Source organism: Macrotis lagotis, chromosome 1, assembly GCF_037893015.1.
Source record: "Macrotis lagotis isolate mMagLag1 chromosome 1, bilby.v1.9.chrom.fasta, whole genome shotgun sequence".
Lineage (NCBI taxonomy): Eukaryota > Metazoa > Chordata > Mammalia > Peramelemorphia > Peramelidae > Macrotis > Macrotis lagotis.
Window position 1 is genome coordinate 926,848,992 of NC_133658.1, and position 27,071 is coordinate 926,876,062.

Below are 27,071 nucleotides of genomic sequence, written 5' to 3' on the forward strand. Positions count from 1 at the left end.
CACTAGCCCAGTAGAACTTGGGAATGCATGGGAGTAGGAACCCTGGTCACTGTTCCAGAGTTAAAGAGTGCTTGCCATAACTCACAAACCAGTGCACAGTATATAGGAGGTTAGTACATACAATGCTCCCTAGATCATACCACTTGGCAAGAGACAAAAACTTACAGTTCCCAGAATTACCTCTCTAAATAGTTATTTAAATAGTTATGTTAAAAATCTTGAAACTTGGGAAACAGAGTCCCACTTCAGCACAGAGTTAAAAGTAAAATAATAGGAATATGAGTAAACAAGAAAAAATTCTGATCTTAGAAAGTTACTGCGGTGACGAGGAAGATCAAAACTACACTCAAGACAATAAAGTCAAAATTACTTAACCCCAAAGCATCAAAGTAAAATATAAATTTAGCTCAAGCCATGAAAGAACTCATTTTTTCCCCAAAAAATCAAGTAAGAGGAGAGGAAAAATTCAGGAGAGAAATGAGAGTAATGAAAAAAAATCATGAAAAAAGAGTCAACAGTAAAGGAGATAGAAAAAGATGAAAAGAAAAGAAAAGAATACCTTAAAAAACAGAGCAAGTCAAACAGTAAAAGAGGCATTAAATCAAATGAAGAGAAAAATGCCTTGAAAAGCATTAATTTATAAAAAGCAAAATTACCAAAAGAAAAATATGCAATAAGTAAAATTGACCAAATGGAAAAGGATGTACAAAAGTGCACTGAAGAAAACAATTCTTTAAAAGTTAGAATTAAATAAGTGGAAGCTAATGACACCATGAGACATCAAGAAACAATGAAACAAAATTCATAAGAATAAAAAAAATGTGAACTAGTTCAACTGACCTGGAAAATAGTTACAGGAGAGAAAATTTAAGAATTATTGGACTAACTAAAACATATGATAAAAAAAGTTTAGACTTCATCTTTCAATGAAAACTTATTCTAGAACCAGAGGGTAAAATAGAAATTGAAAGAATCTCCCAATCACTTCCTGTGAGAGATCCCAAAATGAAAACTGACAGAAATATTATAAACAAATTCCAGAGCTATTAGATTAAGGAAAAAATACTGCAATCAGCCAAAAACAAATAATTCAAGTATTATGGAGCCACAGTCAGGCTTACACAAGATCTAACAGCTTCTACATTAAAGGATCAAATACCTTGGAATATGATATTCCTGGGGGTAAACGAGTTTGGATTACAACCAAGGATCACCTGCCCAGCAAAACTAAATATAATCCTTCAGGAGGGGGGAGGTGGGGAATGGATGTTCAATGAAATAAGGAACTTCAAAATATTCCTGATGAAAAGACCAAAATTGAACAGAAAAATTTGACTTTCAGATACAAAATGCAAAAGAAGCATAAAATGGTAAACAGAATAGAGAAACCATAAGGGATTCAACAAGCTTAAACTGTTTATATCCCTACATGGGGAAATGATGTTTATAACTCTTAGAAATGTTCTTATTATTAGGACAGTTAGAATGAGTATATATACATGGACAGCAAGCAGAGGTGTGAATTGAATGTGGTGGAATGATAAGCCAAAAAAAAAAAAAGAGAAAGAAGAATGTCTGGGAGAAGGGGAAAGGATGAGGTAGAATGAGATAGATTATCTGACATAAAAGAGGCCTGAAAGACATTTTTTCAGTGGAGGGGGAAATGAGGGAAGTGGGGAGCAGAGCACATGAACCTTACTCTCATCAGAATTGGCTCAGAGGGAAGAATATCTGCACTCGATTGGGTCTAGAAATCTTTGTTATACAGGAAGTACATAGGGGAAAGGATAAGAAAAGGGTGGGGTGGGGAGCTGATAGGAGGAAGGGCAGTTTGGGGGTGATAAATGTCAGAAGCAAAATACTTGGAAGTGGACAGGGTAAAAGGAGAAAGACAGCAGGATAAATTGGGGGAGGAATAGAATGGAGGGAAAAATACATAGTTCATAATCGTTACTGTGAAAAAACATTTGACAGTGAGTTTCTCTGATGAATACTTCATTTCTGCAACATCGAAAACTAAGTCAAATTTCTGCAAATAAGAACTACTCCTCAGTTGGTCAAAGGATGTGAACTGGCAGTTTTCAAACAAAATAATCAAAACTATTTTAGTCATATAAGAAAGTGCTTTAAATCACTATTGATGACAAATATAAATTAAAACAACTCTGAGCTACTACCACAAAACTTTCAGATTGAATAATATGACAGAAAGAGAAAATACAAATGTTATAGGGGCTATGGGAAAATTAAAACACTAATGCACTGTTGTTTGAATTATGAATGGATTCAGCCATTCTGAAGAGCAATTTAGAACTATGCCCAAAATATTATGAAACCAAGCAATACCACTACTAAGCCTTTATCCCAAAGAGATTTAAAGAAAAAGGGCCTATGTATACAAAAATGTTCATGGCAGTTCTTTTAGTGATAGCAAAGAAATGGAAATTGAGAGAAGACTCATCAATTGGGAAATGGCTGAACAAGATGTTTTATATGATTATGATGACATACCATTATGCTTTAAGAAATGATGAGCAGGATAGTCAGAAAAAGCTGAAAAGACTGAAATGAACTGATGCCAAGTAAAATGAACAGAATCAGGAGACATTGTACATAGTATCAGCAATATTGTATGATCTACTGTGATTAACTTTACATGTAATAGAGAAAAATAAAATATTAAATAAGATTTTTTAAAAGAAAAACAAAGATTTTCATGAAATAATGAAGAAATGAGCAGAACCAAGAGAACATTATATCTAGTAACAGCAATATTGTTTTAAGATTGACATTGAACAAAAAAGTAATTTTAACTATTATAAATATCCAAATTAAATATAAAGGACATGAGAAAAGATACTATTGGCATACAGAGAAACAGATGATAAAAAGAAGTTTCTATAGAATAATTTTACATACATCTATATCTATTTTGTATCTAATGGTAGCTATCTCTTGACTGGAATGAAGAAGGAAGAGAAAAAATTTGCTTGATAATTTCATTTATATATTACATATGTTTATATATGTAATAACAAGTTACACATGGCAGATTCTCAGTTTCATGTGAAATCATCTTTTTATTGTACTGTTATGAAAATGCTTATTTTATTACATAAATTAAAAATTAAAAAATCATTGTGAAAAAAATTCAATGAAAAAATAAATGTTTGGAAATACATGCCATTATGAATTAGCAAAAAGCACAGATCAAACAGCACAGATTTCCCAGTGTATTGTGGTTAAAGCCCTTTGATCAATATTCTTGTTTGTTTATGATAAGGATTTTCCTAATTGTATAAGGTTCCTTTCTGTCTGCAATAAGGAACCCACTATTTTTTTTTTAGGTTTTTGCAAGGCAGTGGAGTTAAGTGGCTTGCCCAAGGCCACATACCTAGGTAATGAAGTGTCTGAGGTCAGATTTGAACTCAGGACCTCCTGACTCAAGGGCTGGTGCTATACCCACTGTGCCACCTAGCCGCCCCAGGAACCTACTATTCTTAAACTCTATAATTCACAAAAGAGACACAAATAGCATAATAAGGCAAGACACAAGTTTTTTTTTTCTTTTTTAATATGATTTTATTTTTTCTCCATGAATTTTAGCATTTTTTAAAAAAAGTTTAGTTTCTATTCCTATTTTCCTCCATGTACAATCATGTAAAACATATCCATATTAGTCATTTTGTGAAAGAAAATTCAGAAAGAGGAAGAGAGAAAAAGAAAGAGGAAAAAAAGAGAGAATATAATCTTCATATAAAGATCATGTAATATTTTCTGTGAACAATGTTCTCCTGATTCTGCTCTTTCACTATATATCTTTTTTAATTTTAATTAATTTATTTTCCAGTACATATACAGTTTTCACATACATTTTGTAAAGTTTTCTCCCTCCCATCCTTCCCTCCTACCCTAAGATAGCATGCAATCTGATATGGGTTATACATGCACAATCATGATACACATATTTTCACATTAGTCTTGTTGTAAAAGAAAAATCAAAACAAAAGAGGAAAGGCACAGTACAGAAAAGACAAAAAATAAATTTAAAAAAATGAAAACATTTGGTCTGCATTCAGACTCTATAGTTCTTTCTCCAGATATGGATGGCATTTTCCATCCCAAATCTTTTAGAATTGTCTTTGATGTCGAGAAGAGCCTAGTCTATCAAGTTGATCATCACAAAATGTCATTTTAAAAATGTACAATGTTCTCCTGGTTCTGCTCACTTCACTCAGCATCAGTTCAAGTAAGTCTTTTTTTTCTGAACTCTGCCTGCTCATCAATTCTTAGAAAACAATAATATTCCATGACATTCATATACCATAATTTGTTCAGTCATTCCCCAATTAATGGGCATTTCCTAAATTTTCAATTCTCTGCCACTACCAAAAAAACTACTATAAATATTTTTGTACATTTGGGTCTTTCCTGTTTTTTTTTAATGATCTCTTTTGGATACGAACCTAGTAATGGCATTGCTGGCTCAAAGGGTATGCACAATTTTATAGCCCTTTGGGAAAAGTTTCAAATTGTTCTGAAGAATGAGTAGATCAATTCACTACTTCATCAACAATGCATTAGTGGGGCGGCTAGGTGGCATAGTGCATAAAGCACCGGCCTTGGAGTCAGGAGTACCTGGGTTCAAATCAGGTCTCAGACACTTAATTACCTAGCTGTGTGGCCTTGGGCAAGCCACTTAACCCCATTTGCCTTGCAAAAAACCTAAAAAAAAAAACCCAATGCATCAGTGACCCAGATTTCCCTACATCCCCTCCAATATTATCATTTCCCTTTTTAGTCATCTTGGCCAGTCTGATAAGTGTAGATGGCATCTCAGAGGTGTTTTAATTTGCATTTTCCTAATTCATAGTGATTTTGACCATTTTTTCATGACTTATAGCTTTAACCTTTAATCCATTGAGAGCATAGAATTTTAGTAGTGTTATTGAAGATCTGCAGCACTACTTCCATTTATACTATCTCAAGGCAACTTCCCTCTCCTGCTACCTACTTGATCCCCGCCACCACCACCATGAAAAGCCTTTGGTATGAAGAGGAGCAATCCTTTGTTGACATCATGTTTTCCATTATTATGCTTTACTAGTTGTTAGGTGGATCCACAAAACAGGAGTCAGAACTATATTATCAGTAAGCAAAAACAATCATTAAAAACATGGGGAAAATAAGCAAGGATTATATTATTATTTATATTAGATTTAATTTTAATTATATTTATTTATTTATATTATTATATACCACTTCTAAAATCCTATGCTCCCAATGGCTTAAAGGTTAAGTTTGTAAAGAAAATATTAACTGAGTTATAAGTAGATCCAGTAACACAAAAGAGAATATTTCATTGTCACTTTCAAATTTTGAATGTCTCACAAAATGATAAAAAGAAAAACAGACTTGAACATTATGGTAAAGAGACTAGAGCTAAAAGGCTTAAGGCATCTTCTAAATGAGAATTACTCAAAAATAAACATTTTTCTTAACAGTATATAAAACTTTTACAAATATACTTTTGGGAATGAAGTAATGACAAAATGTTGTCTTTGGTTATATTTACTTGCAATGGAGGTTTTGTTTGCCTTTCTCTTCTGTTGTTTGCTCATTTCTGCTATCTATGACTTGATTTTATTTCTTGGCTTCCAGGATGGATGATACACTGTCCCAAGCTTTCTCAGCTGTCCCCAGCTGTTTTCGGAGGTATTTCTAGGGACTTTCAAGTTCTCAAATCTTCCAAGGTCTTATGAGAGGTTAGGACTGCTCTCCTGATCTGGTCTGTGGGTGACAAGCACCCCCCCCCCCCCCGCCCTGCAACTGTGAGGAGGGTCACTTACAGTGGGTAAGCTCTGTTATGCTTTTTCTTCTTCATGGAACTGGGGCCTCAGACTGCGACCCAGATCTGAGTATGGGCAAAGCAACAGAGTCCTATCTGAGAGCTCCAGAAGCATCTTTTCCTGCTGCATCAGTAGCCTGCTCTCGGTCTGCTGGGGTTTGATCTGCACTGGACTGTGCTCTACCACTGGTTAAGGCACCCTGCAGTCTGTTCCTGGATTGCCAGGGATGGTTGTTGCACTGTGCTTCTCTTAGCCTAGTGCAGCAGACTCTTCCCCCAGATATTCCAAGTTGTCCTGGGCTAGAAAATTTCCCTCCATCTTTTTGTGGCTGCTGCAACTCTAGAATATGTTTAGCTTCATTATTTAGAGGCATTTGGAGTGGTTCTAGAGAGCTCAGGTGAGTCCCTGCCTTTACTCAGCAATCTTGACTACACCTGTTTTCCTTTCTCAAGTTGAGGGAGTGAAGAGGTACATGGAATTGTTCTTGATTTTTAAAATTTTTCCAAAAAAAATGAAAAAGCTGAAGTTCTTTTCCCAACTGTGGCTAGGAGAATTCTTGATCCAAGGTATAAAATTTTTAAAAAACAGATAATTCTAACTACATAAAATTTAAATATTTGAGTAACATAAAGATCAGATTAAAAGAGAAATTAAAGTCTGGAATATATAAAATATCACATAAAAATAACCAAGAAAATTAGTTTATATCCAAAATATGGAGAGAACTGACACCCAAATGTACCTGAAGACATTGCCCATAAATAAATGCTGAAAGGATAGGAACTTCCCAAAACTTGACAATTATAAATGACATATGAAAATAGGCTCCAAACCACTGATTATGAGTCATATGAAAAATAATGTTACTAATTTTGTCATGCCTTCAAAATTGGTGAAAATGACAAAAAGGAAATCATCATTTGATTTTTTAAAAGATTTTTAATTATAAAAAATTAAAATTCACAACATTGCAATATAAGGCAAGACATCTGGCTTTGATGTGAGGATGAATCTCCTTTAATCATAGAGAAGGCTCATATTTGGAGAATTCACTTAGGAAGGGTTATATAAAAAAAACAGAAGTATAATCTATTTGGGCATGGAAGCAGTCACCATTATATAATTTGTTTATACCTGATGATACTTATGGGAGTCTTAGATTTGGCATGATACCAGCTTTGTTCTAGACCCTTATAACTGTCCAAGCTAGGAGGCAGACCAAGCAGAGTGGTTAGGCCAGGCTTACTTGCAAACTAGTTTGCAACATGGAACGGGCAATGGCAGACAGCAAGTGGACAGCAGAAGCAGACTAGGAACTTGGGGAACTGATAAGCAAACTTGGGCTATGCAGATAGATTTATGTATGGACTGGACCCTGCATCCTCCCACCACCAAGGCTGTACAGTACAAAGGTATAAATCTGGCCATCTCATTATTCCTTTGGTTTCTCTGAATAAAAAATCTTTAAAGCAACAAGAATGGGATTTTTATGAAACATCCTGCTCCCCACAACTGGATAAGGACTTACAGCATTTGTACTGGATTTACCACATACCATAAAATAGAAAAAGATTGTACATACAATAAGTTCTAATATACATATTTTGACTGTCTTTTTGAGTAATAAAACATCCAATATGGCAGCACTTTCAAAGCATTTTGACTGATTTTATTACTTCTGACTTTCTTGGTTGTATTAGTGTTCTTATTTAGTTGTGTCTGACTCTTTGGGTTTTGTGGAGTGTTTTGTCATTTCCTTCTATGACTCACTTGACAGATAAGGAGCTGAAGCAAACACAGGCAAGTGACTTGCCCAGGGTCACACAACTAATAAATGTCTTTGGCCAAATTTGCATCCATGAAAGCAAGTCTTCCTGAATCTGACCAGGCCTGGCACATAAAACACTGTGGCACCTGTAGCCCAGATAATATTACAATCCATCAATTTCTCTATTATTTTGGGTTTTCCAGGGAGATGGAGGAGAGCAATCTTATTTCTAGTCTCCCTCACATTACTAATCTCATCTATCCATTGGGGAAAATAAAATAATTTCTAATGAAATCACACTGTCAAGGAAAAGAAATTGCCACAGTACCCATTTCCCAAAAATGTACTTTTTATTTTATATTTAGTATTCATCACCTATGGATCAAGAGGCAAGCTGAACAGATCTTGAGAAGTTCCTGGTAACATTATCACAATAATAAAGAATTCTGACATCTTGTTAAGTGGTCGGCCTTATTCCTTCTAGTCTGCCTGAGTTCATACAACTCTTCCTAAGTGTCACTAAAATTGTTGGTATTTTCCTGTATATTATTATTCCGTAATATTCACATTCCAGAATTTGTTCAACTTTTGTGCTATTATAAAACATAACTACTTACTTTCCAATTATTTGACATAATAAAAGGAACTAGTGTCAATATTGATGTGTACTTGAGTCCTTCTCATTGAAAGGATTGTGCCCCCTATTGGTATCACTGAGTCAAAGCATACCCAAATTCATGAATTAGGGAGGACTTCATAGCTTTATCAATAATAATAAATTAATTTCCCCTTCTTCCAAGACTTTTTTTTGATCATCTTTGTCATTTGTATGAGGGAGAGCAAAAGCCTGAAAATTCATTTAATTTGCATTCATCTAATTATTGATTTGCAGCATTTTTGCATAACCTTGTTTTTTTAAAAAATACATTTATTTCCTTCCCCACTGATCTACCCCTTCCTAGGTGGAAAGGTAAATAAAAAACTCATAACAAATACACAATTGAGGAGATAGATTCCCTACATTTGTACTTCTTATTTTCTTATTAACGTTATCAATTTGAAAATCTAATTACTACTGATTTGGATTAATTGTAGATGTATTTTCCCAAAGAGTAGGTGATAATTTGTACTTCCTTTCAAAATTGTCATAGTTTTTGATCATGTAACTATTGTTTCCATCATATATATATTAATCAGTTACTGGTTTTTTATTTACTTTTTACATGAGGTCTTTATGAATAACACTTGCTGCAAACCCGTTTCCCAGTCAGTTGCTTCTTTTAATATTTAAGATGTAGGGTTCTTCTTCTATGAGGAAAATCACTTTATCTTCTGTGTTCTTCTGTCCCCTATTTGGAGATGAATTCTTCTACCATCCATAACTAGATCTCCTTCCTGGTTCCTTTAATATGCTTGAGATCTTTTACATCTAAGTCATGTATCCATTAGGAGGTAATCTTAGTCCATAAAGTGAGATGCTGGTTCATTTGTATTTTCCGCCAGACTACTTTCTGGTGTTATTAGCATTTTATAGTGATTAGTATGAACCCCTTGAGGTCTTTAGATGGACTGAATACAAGGTAACTATACTCATTTTCTTATGTATATTATACACTTGATTTCTTCACTTGCTCAAAATCTTTGACTATAATAATTTCAGATTTGGTCTTGCTAGGCCTTCTTCCTGGAATATTGGAAGAGACTGTGGGAAAGATATATATGAACATACTTTTGATGAGAACACATGAAGTTGGAAGAGACCAGAGAAGCCATTAAGTCCAATCTTCTTATTTTAGAAATAAGTAAAATGAGACAGAGAAGTTGTACTTGCCCAGAGTTAGGAAGGATCTGAGTCAGAATTTAAACTTGTTTCCCTGATTCTAAATCAATGCCTTATCCATTACAATTAATGTCTTCCTCTATTGTGTTCTGAATATCAATTTAGATGAAAAGAGAAGTAAACTAATTTTCAAATTGACTTTACTGATCCAGGGAATAATAATTATTGAAAAATTTAGCATTTCAATAGTGACTGAAGTCTTGAAAAGTAGTGGAGGGATTCAGTTGGTTCTATTGGTTCAGTAGAACCAATACCTAATTTTATGTTGAGTTTGGGGAGCCAGTTATTAATTTATTTGAATTCTATCACTGTGGAAAAGCATTTTACAAATAGTGTATTATTATTAGTTGCCCACATCAACACTCGGAGTTAGGTGCTCTTATCCTCATTCTACAACTGGGGAAATCCAGGCAGAACTTGTCTATGTTACATGACAGCAAGTTAAGTGCCAGTGATGGAACTGGAATTCAGGGCTTGTGACTCAAAGCACAGCACTTCATCTACTATCCACCTTGCCGCTTAAAGAAAGCATTACAGAAATTAATGTTCAACAGTTAATAAAATATTTGAGAACTTTTTATGCCAACAAACAGTAGGAAACAAAGTGAATGCCAATCTGTTGGGGAATGATTGAAGAAATTCTAGTATATGAATGCCATGAAATATTGAAGAATGATGACAAATATTAAGGTTTCAGAGAAAAATCCATTATATTTATAGTTTTATGGTCAGGATGAAATTTGAGATGTTTAATGAAATATATTCTGTAGAGTGGTGCAATGTAAACTGTGTGTCAGCAAAAGGCCTTCCCTTGTTAATTAGATATGTAAGTCAACTGTGAGATCTAGGTGAAACCCTTCCTATAGCCATTGGCTTTATAGTCCTTCCTCACAGTATGAATACTGCTGTCTACTAATCATCCTCCTCCAGAGAGAAGTGTACATTCATGAGGCTTCTCTCCAGTAGAAATCCTCTGATATAAAGAGAAAATCTCCAATTGAGTCTTCCTACATCAGGTTAATATGGAACTGATGAGCTCTGGACTCCACTTAAATGCTTTTCTTTATTCAGGATAGTAATATTTCTATGTAACATGAATCCTCAAACAGGAAATAAGAGATGACTGCTGCCCTAGAGGCTTTACCACTTGATTATATTCATAAGGTTTCTCTTCAGTGTGGATTCTCTGCTGTGTAGCAAGACTTGAACTCTTTGTCAAAGTCTTTTCACATTGTTTACATTATATGTTTTCTCAAAACAGTATGTATTCTCTGATGGTCAGCAAGATTGGAGCTCTCTTTGAAAATCATTCAACACTGATTATATTGAAAAGGTTTTTATGCAGCGTGGATTTTTTTTTAGGTTTTTTTGCAAGGCAAATGGGGTTAAGTGGCTTGCCCAAGGCCACACAGCTAGGTAATTATTAAGTGTCTGAGACCGGATTTGAACCCAGGTACTCCTGACTCCAGGGCTGGTGCTTTATCCACTGTGCCACCTAGCTGCCCCTGCAGTGTGGATTTTTTTATGTCTAGCAAGATTACCCTTCACCGTGAAAGCCTTTCCACAGTGATTACATTCATAAGGTTTTGCTCCACTGTGGATTTTCTCATGATCAGCAAGACTATAGCTCTTTATAAAAGCCTTTCCACATTGTTTACATTCAAAAGGGTTCTCACCAGTGTGAATTCTCTGATGTGCAGCAAGACTGGAGCTCTGTGTGGAAGCTTGTTAACATTCAAAGTATTTCTCTCCAGTGTGGATTCTCTGATGTCTAGCAAGATTACCCTTCACTGTGAAAGCCTTTCCACAGTGATTACATGTATAAGGTTTCTCTCCACTGTGTATTTTCCCATGATCGGCAAGACTGCAGCTTTTTGTGAAAGTCCTTCCACACTGTTTACATTCAAAAGGTTTCTCTCCAGTATGGATTCTCTGATGTGCAGCAAGACTGGAGCTCCTTGTGAAAGCTTTTCCACATTGATTATATTCATATAGTTTCTCCCCAGAGTGGATTCTATGATGGGCAACAAGATTGGAACTCTTTCTGAACATCTTTCCACACTGATTACATTCATGAGGTTTCTCTCCAGTGTGGATTTTCTCATGATCAGTAAGGCTGGAGCAGAATCTGAAAGCCTTCCCACATTGTTTACATATATAAGGTTTCTCTCCAGTGTGGATTCTCTGATGTTTAACAAGACTGGAGCCATATGTGAAAGTTTTTACACATAGATTACATTCATAAGGCTTCTCTCCAGTATGAATTCTTTGATGTACAGCAAGATGGGAATTAAATTGAAAAGTCTTTCCACACTTATTACATTCATAAGGTTTTTCTCCATTGTGGATTCTCTGATCTAAAGAAAGATGCAGCACCTCTCTGAAAGCCTTTCCACATTGCTTATAATCAAAATGTTTCTCTCCAGTGTGGATTCTCTGATGGCCAATAATGAGTGATCTGTAGCAGAAATCCTTTCCATTACATTTATGAAATGACACTCCACTATCAATCTTTTGATGTTTCATAAGATCTGAGTTCCAACCAAAGGTCTTCTCACATTGATTATATCCATATGGTTTCAGTACAGTATGAAATCGAGGATGGTAAGGAAGACCTGAGTAATGAGTTGAGATTGCTTCACATTCATTATATTCAGCAGACCCCTTTCTAATGAGAATTTGCTGATGAGTAAAGAACTTAAGAGTTCTGACTCAAGGCCTTCTCACTTTTATTATTTATATAAAGCATTTTTTTGGTACCATTTTTCTGATGTCTAATGAAGTCTGAACTCCAGCTCAGGATCATTTCCTGTTTATTTCCTTGAGACATTTGCATTTCAGGAGGCTTCTCATGGGACTGAAAAAGTTCTACTTGCTCAGGAAAAGATTTACTACATTCAGCATCCTGAAAATGGTCGTTTCCTGATGTCATTTTCTTACAGTGATTTAGGACTGAAGACTGACTCTCTTCCCAATTTTTTCAAATTCAAATTTGGATTTTTATCTGTCTTCATATTTGGGTCACAGATTTCTCTCAAACTGAAGTCACAAGTATTGTCATTCATAAATCTTTTCTGACCAGGTTCTTTCACAAAAATTCTCAGTTTTGTAGTCATCTTATTTACTTCAAACATGGTCTCTGCAACTTAAGAAAACAAACAAGAAATCATAAATATATACAGAAAGGCATCTTCATGTAAATATATGTTCCTTTCTCCAATGACAAAAAGTAAACTGATTTTTTTCCCAGTTTGAAAAAAAAAACTTTTCAAACTTAAACAGGCAGAATCAATCTTTGAAAATTTCATTTCGTCACAACCCTAAAATTGTTTATTTTAGAAAGAGCTTCACATACAATGACATTAGCTTCTCACAACAAATATGTGACACAGGAAGGACCAACATTCTCATTATAATTCAGGTCATGAGCTCAGAGTGGCTGAGCTAAAGCTAAGACTAGAACTATGACGCTGGAGACAGTATTAAATGGCTTTTCATTATTGCATTTTTTTTTCTTTCGAATGTCTCTCGTTGACTATACTTCTACTTTTGTCAATCTTGGGTTATCTTCCTGCTATTCTGTATGGATCAGGGTAGATGCACTATCACAAAGTCCTTCTTGGTCAAATTCATGTTAAACTGAGAAATAGTAGGCTCTTTTAAATGCCCATGTAATAATTTTCAGTATTTCAGTGTTTCTTCTTTTCTATTCTGCTCCAAAGATATCATGCTACTTGCTGCACATATACTAAATATTGATATTTGTTCATTAATTTATTATATAAGTCTCATACTAAATCTTGAGCCCATGATCCTTCTGAGAGGAAGTGAACAGCATAATTCCCTAAGGTTTCTCTAGCCCTTTGGCCATTTAATGGTTCATGATGATGCCCAAGGAGTCTTAGCCATAAAGTCTTTAATGGCACCTTATGCAATAAAGAACTGTCCCCTTTTTTAAACCAATTTGACTAATATATTTTTCCTCTGGACAATAAGCTGTACATGGACAATGATTCTAAACCATCATGATTTGGCATAAAATAACTGATGTTCATGCAATTGTATCAATCACTGAACACTTCTAAATAAGTATAACAATAGTTTGGTTTCCCAACTGTCCTCAAATTGTTTTCACAGTGCCATAAAATTCTGACATACTGAATAAATCTACTCCCAATGGATTTGGTAAGGGAATCTACATACCCTCATGTGCTTTTTGAAAACTATACCAGAATAGCTGCCTCAGCCCAAGGTTACCTTGTAATCTTACCTAATCAGTGTTATAATCACATCAATAAGTTTTAAATATTTACGTTCTTCTAGTGCAAATGATAGAGTTTTTGAAAAACAGAGTAACTACAAATAAACATTTCAATCCATTTTAAACTGCCTGGACCATCACACACATTTTACAAAAACAGCCCTGTCATTGTTTCTCATTGCAAAATTAACACTACTTTTTGATTTGAACTAATCTTCTGCTTATTTTGCTATTCTTCTATCTCTCACAGGTTTTCAAAGGAACTGGTTGGCAACCCTGATCAGTTATTCCATAAACTTTCTGTGAGAATATAGCCAGTGTGCCAGTGGTAGAAAGAAAAAAGTTAAGTTTAAAGTGTTCTTTCCTTACAAAAGTTATTTTATCTATTTATATGTAAATGGTTTTAAAAAACCAAACAAATATGCAATCCAGCTTCAAGTACATTTACCTTTAATATACTTGTCATTAGCCATGAGAAAGAAATTTTATATATGTTAACTACTCATTTATTTGTTGATTGCTTTGAGGGCTAAAAAAAATTATTTATACCTCTCAACAAGAGAGTTATTCCCCTAGAGTTTGGGGATATTTCCATTTTTCATTTCCAGTAAAGGTAAAGGACAATCATTGGGTTTAGAGTAGAGTCTCTCATTTAGTCATTACTAACAAGATTCTTTCCAGGTTCCTCCTTAATAGGCTGATCCTTGACCTAGAAGATGGTCATATATCTGAGAACCAAGGTGGCTTCGAAAGGACCAAAAAACAATCGATGTGGTTTTTGCTGCCTGACAACTGTGGGAAAAATGCCAAGAGCACAACAGCGGCTATACACAACACCCATTATCTGACCAAGGTCAGTCATAAAGGTTTATGGAAAATTATGTCAGAATATGGTTTCCCAGTGATGGCATGCTTGCCCAGGTTCTGGATAGTAGACAATGCTCTCGATTTTATGATCATCAATGAAATGAAATAAGACTGTGTCTGTGCTCCCTTGCTTTTTGGTATTATATTCTCAATCATGTTATCAAACTCCTTCAATGAGGATGAACACAGCCTCAAGGTCAGCTGCTTCACTGACATCAAATTATTTAATTTTAAAAGGCTACAATCTAAGAGTAAAGTGGAGGGAGAGTTGGTCCATGACTTTTTTTGTTTACAAATGAGTATACACTCAATTCAACCTCTGAAGCTAGGATGCAAGAAAGTATGCATCGATTCTCTGATGTTTGTGCTAATTTTGGCCTAATGACACCAAGAAAACCCAGGTGCTCCACCAACCAACACCACACTATCCACATGTGGAACCATCAATTATAGCAAATGAAGAAATTTTGAATATTTTGGTTAAGTCCACTTATCTTGATACCAAACACATCGATAAATAGGTTGACACATGCATTGCCAGAGCTAATTCAGTATTTGAGAGGCTCTGAAGCAAAGTGTGGGAGAAAAGAGGTATTTGACCAACTACCAAAATGAATGTCTACAAAGCCTCTATGTTGATCTCTTTGCTATATGCCCGTGAAACCCAGGCCTTGCCAGAAAACTGAATCGTTTCCATTTGAATTGTCTTAGAAAGATTCTAGCAAGAAAAGGTACCAGTCATTGAGGTCCTCTCTCAAACTAGAATATGAAAGTTGCACTTGCCAAAAAACCTATTTACAGAGAACTCACACACGGTAAGCACCCACTTGACGGTCAGAAAAAGCAATACAAGGACATCCTCGAGAACTCTGGAATTGAGTGCTTTATATGGGAGACACTGGCAAAGGTCTGCCCAGCATCAAAGAAGGTATTGTGCTCTGTGAGCGACAGAGAATTGCAGTAGCTCAAAAGTAATGTGAAGTGCAAGTTTAGAGACATCTCCAACCCAAAGGTTCACAAGGTCTCTCTGTCCCCAACCTGTGGGAGAGTATCCCAAGCTCATATTGGTTTGATCAGCCATAGTTGAACACACTGTACCTTGACTCTAGCCTAGTGATGTCATTTTGATTCCCTTTGAAAATGAAGGACAACAACCAACCAATCATTTTCCACCTCATCTGTATGTAAGGAATTATTTATGCTGTTACTTTAATTATAAATCAAAATATATTCAATTTCTGCTTAATATAATGGACCCTTCCATAAACCTTCCCTGCTTGGTCCCCCTTCTCTGTGATCCTACAGCCAGAGCATCTTCAGTGTCTGGGTCACCACCTGCTTTCATTTCACTCACCTGTACTGGTCCTTGGGCCTTTCTGCTCTAGTATCCCTGATGCTTCCCCTTGCTTCAAAGAAGAAATCAAATCTTCTCTAGGAACTGGGAGCCCTGGAGATACAGAATAAAGAAGGGATGAGGGGAGAGAGGAACACACAATTTAGTTCTATTTCAGGAGAGATGGAAGAAAAGACCTCAGAATGGTTCCCAGGATATTAAGTACTGAGATCTTTGAAGAGGGGCAGAGACCATGTGGCCCATTTGGAATCATAAAATTCCACCTTTATTCACCTCTTTCATAGAAGGATGGGCACATTCCTTTGTTTCTGTTATCCAGAAATTAGAAGCAGTTGATGCAGTGCTAATAGGCCTGAATCTGGAGTCAAAAAGACTAGTTCAAACTTGCCTTGTACACCAAGCTCAACTATGAATCGAGATTAATAATAGTACAAAATTTGTGAGGATCAAATGATAAAGATTTAAAATACTCTGCTGATGAACTGATGCTGAGTGAGATGAGCAGAACCAGAAGAACATTGTACACCCTAACAGCAACATGGGGGTGATGTTCAACCTTGATAGACTCGCTCATTCATCAGTGCAACAATCAGGGACAATTTGGGGCTCTCTGCAGTGGAGAATACCATCTGTATCCAGAGAAAGAACTGTGGAGTTTGAACAAAGACCAAGGTCCATTACTTTTAATTTAGGAAAAAAACTGCTATCTTATTGTCTGATCTTGTTATCTTTGATATTTTATGTTTCTTCCTTAAGGGTGTACTTTCTTTAAAAATAAAAGAATGAAGATGATTGAATGTAAAATTCTTCTAGATGTCTAACCAAAAACTAAGAAGTTGAGGAGATGAATAGAAGCTTAGATAAGCTAGACATTATAGATAACTTGAATTAAATGGTAATAGAAAGGAATATGCCTTTCTTTCGGCAGTACATTTAGAAAAATCAACCAAAACTTAGGTAAAAAAAATCCCTTATAATTAAATGTACAAAAGCAAAACTATTAAATGAATCTTTTTTTTCAGATCTTAATGCCCTAAGATTATATTTAATAGGGGACCCTGGAAACAGATTAAAATTAATGGGAGACTAAATGACCTAATCTTAAAGAATGAATGGGTTAGGAGACAGCATACCAAAATCTATAGAATGCAGCCATGGTAGTAGTCAGAGAAAAATGTTTATGCCTAATGGCTTACATCAATAAATTAAAGAGACCACTGAATTGGGTATGCAATTAGAAAAAACAAAATGAACTAAAACTCTCCAAGTAAACAACAAATTGGAAATCCTAAAAATTAAAGATGAGATTAATAAAATTAAATGTAAGAAAACCAGCAAACTAATAAAATTAGAAGTTGCTTTTGTGGGGAAAAAACAACAAAACTGATAAACTAATCACATGAGCTTCTAAAAGGGAGAAGAAAACCAAATTGCTAGTATCAAAAATGAAGAGTAACTATAATGAAGATGAATCCAAAGTAATTCTCAAGAATTATTTTGTCAGGGACAGCTAGGTGGCACAGTGGACAGAGTATACATAAGTTTAACAATTTAAGTGAACTAGAAGAATACCTACAAAAATATAAACTGGCTAGATTACGTTTATTTTAGAAAAAAAAATTGAAGCTTTTTTTTTAGGCTTTTGCAAGGCAAATGGGGTTCAGTGGCTTGCCCAAGGCCACACAGCTAGGCCATTATCAAGTGTCTGAGGCTGCATTTGAACTCAGGTACTCCTGACTCCAGGGCCGGTGCTCTATCCACTGCACCCCCTAGCTGCCCTAAATTGAAGCTTTTTATTAAAAAAGGTCAAGATCAGTTGGATTTATAAGTGAATCCCACCAAACACTTAAAGATGAACTTTTTCCAATGTTGAATAAACTATTTGGATTAATAGGCAAACTCTTTGGTGAAATGGATATGGAGCTAATGCCTCCACCAGGAAGAGTAGGGGCAACTAGGTGGCCCAGTGGATAGAGCTCTGGACCTGGAGGATGGAGGACCCGAGTTCAAATCCAGCCTCACTCAATAATTCCCTAGCTGTGTGACTTTGGGCAAGTCACTTAACCCCATTGCCTGGCAAAAACTAAATAACAGTAATAATAATAGTAATGATGATGATGATGATGATTTAAACCCAGCGTGGCCTGGGGCCGCCTCCTCCGGGCCAAGAACGGGCCTGGGTGCGGATCCCGCCGCAGGCGTTTCCTGAGCGCCGGGGGCGACCGCAGCGAGGCCTGCAGAGGCCCGGGGAGAAGCGGGGCGCGGGGCCGCGGCGCTGCAGCCCCCGGGCTCGGGGCGTCCGGCGGGCGCGCGGGGGCACCCCCCGGGCACCTCCCCGGGCACAGACCGGCACGCAGCAGGTCCGCGGCGGCTCCTGGCCCCGCCCCTTCCGGCTCTGGACCCGCCCCCGCCCCGCCTCATCGCTTCCGGCCAGACGGACCCCCTCCGGCCCGGCCCCTCCGCAGGACACGCCCACGCACGCGCGGTCACGACTAGTAAGCCCCTCGTGCACGCGCACGCGCACGCGCACGCGCCCCCGGGGACGCGGTCACACTAGGGTCCTCGCGGGGTGGGGCGGGGCTCCCGCGAGGAGGCGTGGCCGAGACGGCGCCTGCGCACTAACTCGCGCCGCAAGTGGGAGTCGAACCCACGTCCCGGTCCCGGGGGGGGGGGGGAGCTGCGCCTGCGCACCTCGACGTTCCCAGCATGCCCGGGGCCACGGGCGGCGTCTCCCCCTCCCCCCTTCTCCCCTTCCCGGGGGGGGGGGGGGGGGGCGCCCGGCCGGCGCCGGGTCAGTGCTTCCGGCCCTCGTGGGCCCTGAAAGGGGGGCTGTGAGCGTGGGCCGGTCACGTGGCCTCCCTCCGCCCGCGGGCCCGGGCCTGGGCTCATCCGGGTCTGTGGATGCTGCGCCCGCGGCGGCCACGCACACGCATGCGCGCGCACGTGAGAGACAGCACGCGCCACACGCGTGCGCGCACACGCACCCACGCACCCACGCGGACACAGACACACAGACACGCGCGCACACAGGCACAACCCACCCTCCCCTGCACCCCCAGCGCCCGCCGCGACGATCCGGCGGGCCGGGGCCGGGCCGGGGTCTCCGGGGCCGGGGTCTCCGGGGCCGCGCCCGGGGCAGGAGACCGCGCGCCCTGAGGTCGCTTGTGGGCTCGGGGTCGGCGGCCCACGGGGCCCACGCGGGAGCGGCGGAGGCCCGCCCTCCTGGGCACGGACAAGGGCTCCCTTTAGAAGAATAGTTTTATCAGTATCTTTGCTTTTTAGATTGTCCGAATCCCCCCCCGCATCCTCCTTTCCCCTTATAATAGAAAATGTGTAAAAAGAAAAGCATTTGGTGAAACTGATACTCCCAGAGGCCGCTAGGTGACGCTGTGGGTGGAGCCCCGGCCCCGGAGGCAGGAGGGCCTGAGTTCAAATCCGACCCCAGACGCTTCATAGTGACCTAGCTGTGGGGCCTTGGGCAAGCCACCTAACCCCATTGCCTTGCAAAAACATAGAAAAAAATTAATTGACACTTCCAAAAAATGTATTTTTTATAGTGCACCACACCTGCGGATGCCAGCTTCTGCCGAGGCTTAGAAGGGGAAGATTGCTTGCTTCTTTGGAGCGCCTCTTTGCTCTGTTTTTGCACCGTTTTGGTTCCTTTCTCTCCTGTGACGCTGTTGTCGTCACTGTGTAGATTGTCTTCTCGGCTCTCCATCAGTTCCTAGAAATCTTTGCGCGCTCCTTTGCGTTCATTATGACTTGTCCCTTGCGGCATGAGGACTTTCCTTTACATTCACCCACCACCGTGGCCCGAGCCAGCCCCAAGACAGCTTTGTTCTCTGCCCCTTAGGGCTGTATTGCTTCCTACGAGATGTCGGTGCATCCACCTGCCATGGGGTAGCAAGCAAGGACCAGCTATTTTTGATGCTTAAAGAATAAAAGGCCATTGTTATCCACTGTTTCCAAAGGAAAGGTTCTGCTGACATACAACTAGAACTTCTCATAACTTGGTCCGTATAGGGCCATCCCTGAGGCTTTATGTTCCCCATCCTCCGTTTCCCCAAATCATTCATACTCTCTAAGGATCTCAGTGCATAATGAGACTTCCAGTCAATTCCTCAGGACTTATCAAACATCTAGATACAGGATACTACGCTACACAGTGAGGCAACAGCCCACCTTTAGGCAAGCATGGAATCACAGGATGGGGGATACAACACTGCCTCCAGTTCCCCAGTTTCTTTTTATTTTGATTCTTCTAAGATGATGTTCTTTGATTGGAATTCACAAAGCATTCACATATGAAATTTTACAAAACAAGCATACCTAGGTGTGGAGTGCTTTTACGAAAGCATCAAGGAGCATTTGAGTTAAACATCAAAAATGAGTAGATATTGGTCAGGTTAGAGTTGTAAAGACTTCAAGGAACCAAATTGTAGAGTCTGGACTAGGGACACAGGGAGCATCTTCTAAAGTTCAGAATGTATGGAGGGGAATTTGAAATAACTTTGACTATAAGAATACAAGTCATTCCCTTATTGGAAAAATTGGCAAAGGATGTGAACAGGCAGTATTCAGATGAAAAAATTAAAACTAGCTATAGTCATAAAGATAAAAATGCTCTAAATCACTATTGATTAAACAAATGCAAATTAAAATAACTCTGAGGTACCCTTCCCCCTCCATATCTATCAAATTGGCTAATATGAGAAAAAACAAAAGTGACAAATATTGAACTTGTACTCTGTAGAACAGTTTCAAGGCTTGGCAGTTTAATTTGAGACAGGATTTCTGGGTTTAGTACCTTATCTTGTCAGGTGATCTTCAGAACCTTCTTGTGATAATTCTAATGAAAGTGACTTGGTTTCCTGGTATGGAGATAATAGACTGTCCAAGTTTCACAGGCATCTAGCAATGAGGTCAGCCCAAGGGCTCTGTAGACCTTCATTTGGTGGTCAGTCTAATCCTTCTCCCCCCACCTTCTTTCAGAGTCTCCCAGACACTGAGCTAGTTCTGGCAATGTATGCATCAACTTGAGGATCATAGATGGGCAGGTGGATGATAAACAATTAAATTTGGGGCTTGGGTGACCTTCCCTGGAAAGCATACAGCCAAAGTAAGTGAATTTATCCACAGTGTTCACTATTTCTCCATTTGTTATAATCAGTGGTTCTACGTGTGAATGGTGTGGTGCTGGCTGGTGCACAGCCTGTATTTTCTTGATGATTTTGCTGATCTCAGCCTAGCCTCCTGCTGCTTTGTATTGGCCAGTTTAGACACTCTGTCATATAGCCATTCACCATAAATGTTATATTTTCAAGCTGAGAAATAGGTTGGTCCTTTCATTTGTCCTGTAATCAATTCAGAGAATTCACACAAAAGAGAATGTTTTGCTCATAATCAATGTGATTTCATTGTAGACTCTGATAAGTAGCAGTATTGAAGTCCCATTTCAAAGCCTTTTGACACTGATCATTTGACTTTTCTTTGTTCAGATTCTCTGATATACAGAAAACTTGGAGTGAAAGCCTTTCCACATTGATGACATTCATAAGGTTTCTCTCTGGTGTGAATTCTCTGATGTGCAGTGAGACAGTGACTTCTTGTAAAAGCCTTTCTACTGTGATTATATTCATAAAATTTCTTTTCAGTGTAAACTCTTTGATAAGTAGCAATATTGAAGTCCCATTACAAAGTCTTTTGACACTAATCAGGTTCATAAGAATTCTCTTTTATGTGAATTCTATGATGCACAAAAAATAAAATGGAATGTGGACATGAGCAATAATTACAGTCCTGATGATAACACCAATATTTGGAAAAACCAGGAAATGAGAGTTAAGTTGAAGTTTGGTGAGATCTTGGCATTGTAAGCCGGAGAGATGAGAAAAGAAGGAATGCATTTGGGTCATGATGGACAACTTCTGCTATTAGATTGCTAATTAGTGAACTGCTGTGGTGGCAAAACCTGGATCTGTCTATTTTTTGTTTTTCTGGTTTTGGTTTTGTTTTTTTGCAATGCAGTGGGATTAAGTGACTTGTTCAAGGCCACACAGCTAGGTCATTATTAAGTGTCTGAGGTCAGATTTGAACTCAGGTCCTCCTGACTCCAGGGCCGGTGCTCTATCCGCTGCACCACCTAGCCGCCCCGCTGTCTATTCTTTAATGATGAACTTTGGGCAGTGGCGCAGAGGATAGAGCACCAGCCCTGGAGTCAGGAGGACCTGAGTTCAAATTCAGCCCCAGATACTTAATACTTTCTTAACTGTGTGACCTTGGGCAAGTCACTTAAACCCATTGCCTTGTAAGAAAAAAAATGATGAACTCTAAACTAGCTTAGAAGATGCTCAGAAGACAGGCATCCTCACCATGGCATGTTTGGAGAGGGGACCTCTTGTACTATGAATCCTGGTTTCATTTTTGGGTTTTAGCCTTAATGGTCCAGTTCCTGGGAGGTCAGTGGAAATGGGGTTCTTGATAGGAACAGGACAAAGATCATGGCCATCTGACATGGTAACCTCTCCACTAAGTCGGATCAAAGTGTCAGTGGGAGGAAGTCTTTGTTTCTTGGGAAGGAAAGTTTAGCACCAGAATTGCAATGTGTCACAGATCTTAGGGAGCCCTTCCATATATAATAGATTATTCATTCAACTCGTGAAAAATTTTAAGTTTCAAAATTATCATCTGCTACTATGTAGACACATTAGAGGAAGCTCATCCCAAGTGCAATCAGAGCTGTCTTCCCCAATATTCTAAGCTCACAATTAAAGATGTTAATGTCGGGGCAGCTAGGTGGCGTAGTGGATAAAGCACGGGCCCTGGAGTCAGGAGTACCTGGCTTCAAATCCGGTCTCAGACACTTAATAATTACCCAGCTGTGTGGCCTTGGGCAAGCAACTTAACCCCGTTTGCCTTGCAAAAACCTAAAAAAAAAAAAATAATGAAAAATAAAGATGTTAATGTCAACTCACCCACACACAAAAACCAACTAAATAAACAATTCTTACTCAAAAATTTATGTGCTCACCAATAAAAACTTAAACAAAAATGAAAAAAAATACAGTCAAAAACGTTGCCAGTTTGTGTGCCAGTTACCAAAAAGTAAAAAATAAAACAAGACACAAAAACCAGTTTTACCCCAGAGTGATCGTGGTCATGATCAGGGATCAAAAAAGTTTCCTCACAATGAAAGGAAGGCCTAATCAAAGGCTGGGCCCCATCATGGAGCAGGAGTCAGTTGAACTTACCAGAGAGTTTACCTCTACAACACCTCTACAAGAGTTCCAGTGCTCCGAGTTCTAAATTCAGATCCTGGAAAGCCCAAGGCTCCCTTCTCCATGACCATTCCATTAGAGAACCCTGCCACCAATTCATGTTAACCAAGTTTTTACTGAGCTGCCTCTGACCTGGTCAGACAAAGCAGGTCCAAGATAAAGGGTCAGTAAAGCAGATAGAGGTTTATTTTTTATTTTTATTTTTTTTGCAGGACAATGGGGTTAAGTGGCTTGCCAAAGGCCACACAGCTAGGTAATTATTAAGTGTCTGAGGCCGGATTTGAACTCAGGGACTCCTAAGTCCAGGGCCAATGCTCTGTCCACTACACCACCTAGCTGCTCCCGATAGAGGTTTATTAATTACTTTCTTTGGAAAGAACTAATTTGTAAATCATGGGATTCCTCCAATCCTTGGAACTCCTCCTTACTGTTGTAGAGCCAGATATATTATAAATATATTCTTTTTTTTTTTAAGGCAAACGGGGTTAAGTGGCTTGCCCAAGGCCACACAGCTGGGTAATTATTAAGTGTCTGAGACCAGATTTGAACCCAGGTACTCCTGACTCCAGGGCCCGTGCTTTATCCACTGCGCCACCTAGCCGCCCTATAAATATATTCTTAAGGGAGCAGGTGGATGATAGAACAATTAGATTTGGGACTTGAGCGACCTTCCCAGGACAAGCACACTGGACAGGACAATACAATGATGACATCCAAGTAGGAGTCCCGTAGGAACAACTGGGCTGAATGTATAGTTTTGGGGTTTCCCAGAGTACAAATTATACTGATAAACTTCACTTAAGCACAATTCAAGGCAGGGCCCGCCATGGTTGATGAATGACTTCCATTACTTTGTTTTCACTGTTTTCTCTGGCCCAGAGCTGCCTGTGAAAAGGGAGCTCTGGAAAAACTCCAAATTGTGAGTATACTCATTACATATATCATTGGTCAGCATGGAAATCATAATCTTGTTGACAAATCAAAGTCTTAGGAATGTGCTTGTCTAGATTGGGGCCTCTGAGAAAACGCAAACCAGCACAAAGATTGGAAGAAGGCTTTTTTTTTTTTGAAAAACCAAGACTGAGTGAGAAAATCCTTCATTTAAATATTGAAATCTGGGGGCAGTTAGGTGGTGCAGTGGACAGAGCACTAGCCCTGGAGTCAGGGGGACCTGAGTTCAAATCGACCTCAGACACTTAGTAATTGCCTAGCTGTGCGGCCTTGGGCAAGTTACTCTTAACCCCATTGCCTTAAAGAAAAAGAAAAAAGAAGATAAATATTGAAATCTGGTACTTTTTCCATAGATCACAACATTTCAAGAGAAGGAAGCTCCATAATCCCCCACTTCCTTCAATGTCAAAAAAGGCAAACAATAATCTCATACATTCCCTAAGGACTCAAACTCTGCAGGTAAACTGAGTCAGGTTACAGATTATACTTCAGGTAGAGGGCTCCCAGAGAAGCTGATTGAGAAGGAGAATGTCCATGGAGCCAAGGGACAGTTGAGGTTCTTCCTCTGATTTTTTTCTCCGAAGAATGTTTCAGGTTTTCAGTAAATGTTCACATTTTATGGGACAGGTTTTGGTCAGATGAGGTAAAATTAACCAAAAAGTGTAAAAGGAAGCGAAGGATACTTTAAACTTCCCCAAATGATAATAATAACTAACATTTACATAGTGAAAATTGTGTAAGAGTTTTACAATGATCTTCGATCCTCAAAATGACCATGGGAGGTAGATGCTAGTGTTATCTCCATTTTGCAGATAAGGAAACTGAAGGGGCCTGGGAAATGACTGCCTAGGGTCACACTGCTAGTAAATGTCAGAGGTCAGATTTAATACTTAGGTCTTGCTGACTCCAGGTCCAGTCCTCTTGTCACTGAATCACCTCAATAGTCTAAAAGAAGGATGATGAAGGAATACTTCCGGACCTTCAGCTATATTACATTGTAAAGTGGCAGTCATCAGAACCATCTGGAATCGGTTACCAAAAAAAAAAAGGCAGACAAATGGAAAAGACTAGACATGGAAGATTCAGTGTTTGATGAGAAAATAGATTTCCTAGGGAAAAACTCCTGATTTGATTTAAAAAAAACTCCCTGGCGGGGAGTGGCTAGGTGGTGCAGTGGATAGAGCACCAGCCCTGCAGTCAGGAGGACCTGGGTTCAAATCTGACCTCAGACACTTAACAATGACCTAGCTGTGTGGCCTTGGGCAAGCCACTTAACCCCATTTGCCTTGCAAAAACCTAAAAAAAAAATCTCCTGGAAAAGCAGGGAAACAGCTCCAAAGTAAGCTGAGATCTATAGCGCTCACCACACTCCAAAGAACAGTCAAAATGGATATACAACCTTAATATTAAAGATCTTACTATAAAAAATAATTAGATGGGGGCCGCTAGGGGGCGCAGTGGATAGAAAACCTGTCCTGGAGTCAGGACCTATGTTCCAAATGAATAATTACCTTGGACAAGTCACTTAATCCCATAACCTTGCAAAAAAAAATAATTAGATGAGAAACTGATCCTACACCCCTCCCAGTCGTGGGAAAGAAGTGACATTTTAGCCAAACAAGACAGGAGGCGATTATAAAGGACAAAAGGAAACCTTGTAACTGAAAGACAACATTGAGGGATCTAAGAGAAAAAGGAAAGAGGGCAAAGGGGGCAAAGCTTTGTAACAAAATTTCTCAAAAGAAAATGGTCACCAAAATAGGAAATCACTTAAATAACATATGTATATATGTGCATGTAAAGGTGTGTATGTATGTGCACATGTGCATGCAATGCCTACCTCTATATGGCTATTCACTGTTTGGTTGTATTTTCATCCCCAGACTTTTCCTGTTCTTCTCCAATTTAGCTAAGAAGAACTATGGTGAAATCCTACTCTGCCCCACCTGGCAGAGGTTCTGTTCCCTCTGGCCCCAGTCCAGCCTGGGAGCCTTTTCCTTCAAATTGCAGGTCCCTGTCACCCATACTGCTTTGCAAGATTAAATCCAGAAAGGTTGACTTTTGGTTAAGAAAGAAAGGAGGAAAGAAGGGGAAAAAAAAGGAAAGAAATAGGGAAGGAAGGAAGGAGAGAGAGAGAGAGAGAGAGAGAGAGAGAGAGAGAAATGCAAGGAGGTTCATTAAGGATGCTTCCATGGGTTTTGAGCTCCCTCCACCCCCAAGAACAGTCTCACCTTGAGTCTCTCTGTCCTCCATCAAGACTTCCTGCCATCCTTGTGGCCCAGGACCAAGATGCTCTGCTTCCTGCACCTCTCCCCTTCCCATGGGGACCTTGATTTTGAGGGGTGCAGAGGGAAGCAGTTGGACCTCCCAGGGGCTGGACTTCGGGGACTCCCTTAGGTGGCAGCCAAGCCCTGCTCATAGAGAGGTTTCTATCCTGTGTCCTGGGACTTTCTGCCTCAATTCCTGCTTAGGATCCAGCTCTCTTCCAGTGAGAGACTATCTCTTAGGGAAGGAGACAGAGGGAAAGACCCCTCGGGGTGGGGTTGGGCCAGGACAGGTCCGGGATGGAGACAGACCAGGCTGGTAAATGTTGGCAGCTTCTAGGAGAGGGATGGCGGGGCGGGCAGGGCTGGGGGCCAGGCGGCAGGGAGACCAGGGACAGCTCCCGGAGGGGGTGAGGGCCCGCCTGGGAGAAGCAGGAGGCTGGAGGATGGGCACCTGCTGGTGAGGAGGAAGATGGGGGGGAGCAGGCCAGGAGAGGCTGCTGAGGAGGAGGAGGGTTGGAGATCCCGAGCAGGGCAAGGGAAGGAGGGGAGATCTCAGAGATGCCCAGCCTGGGGGAGTGCCCAGGTGGCATCCAAGCCTGGGAGGAGGCGAGAGGGGGAGAAGGGGCCATTCCAGTGG

At 39.5% G+C, this 27,071-nt stretch overlaps 1 pseudogene; it reads right to left on the reverse strand.

The window, feature by feature from the left end:
• Positions 1-6,414: 6,414 nt before the first annotated feature.
• LOC141511158 (uncharacterized) lies at positions 6,415-26,963 on the reverse strand (annotated as a pseudogene).
• Between the last annotated feature and the right edge of the window lie 108 nt (positions 26,964-27,071).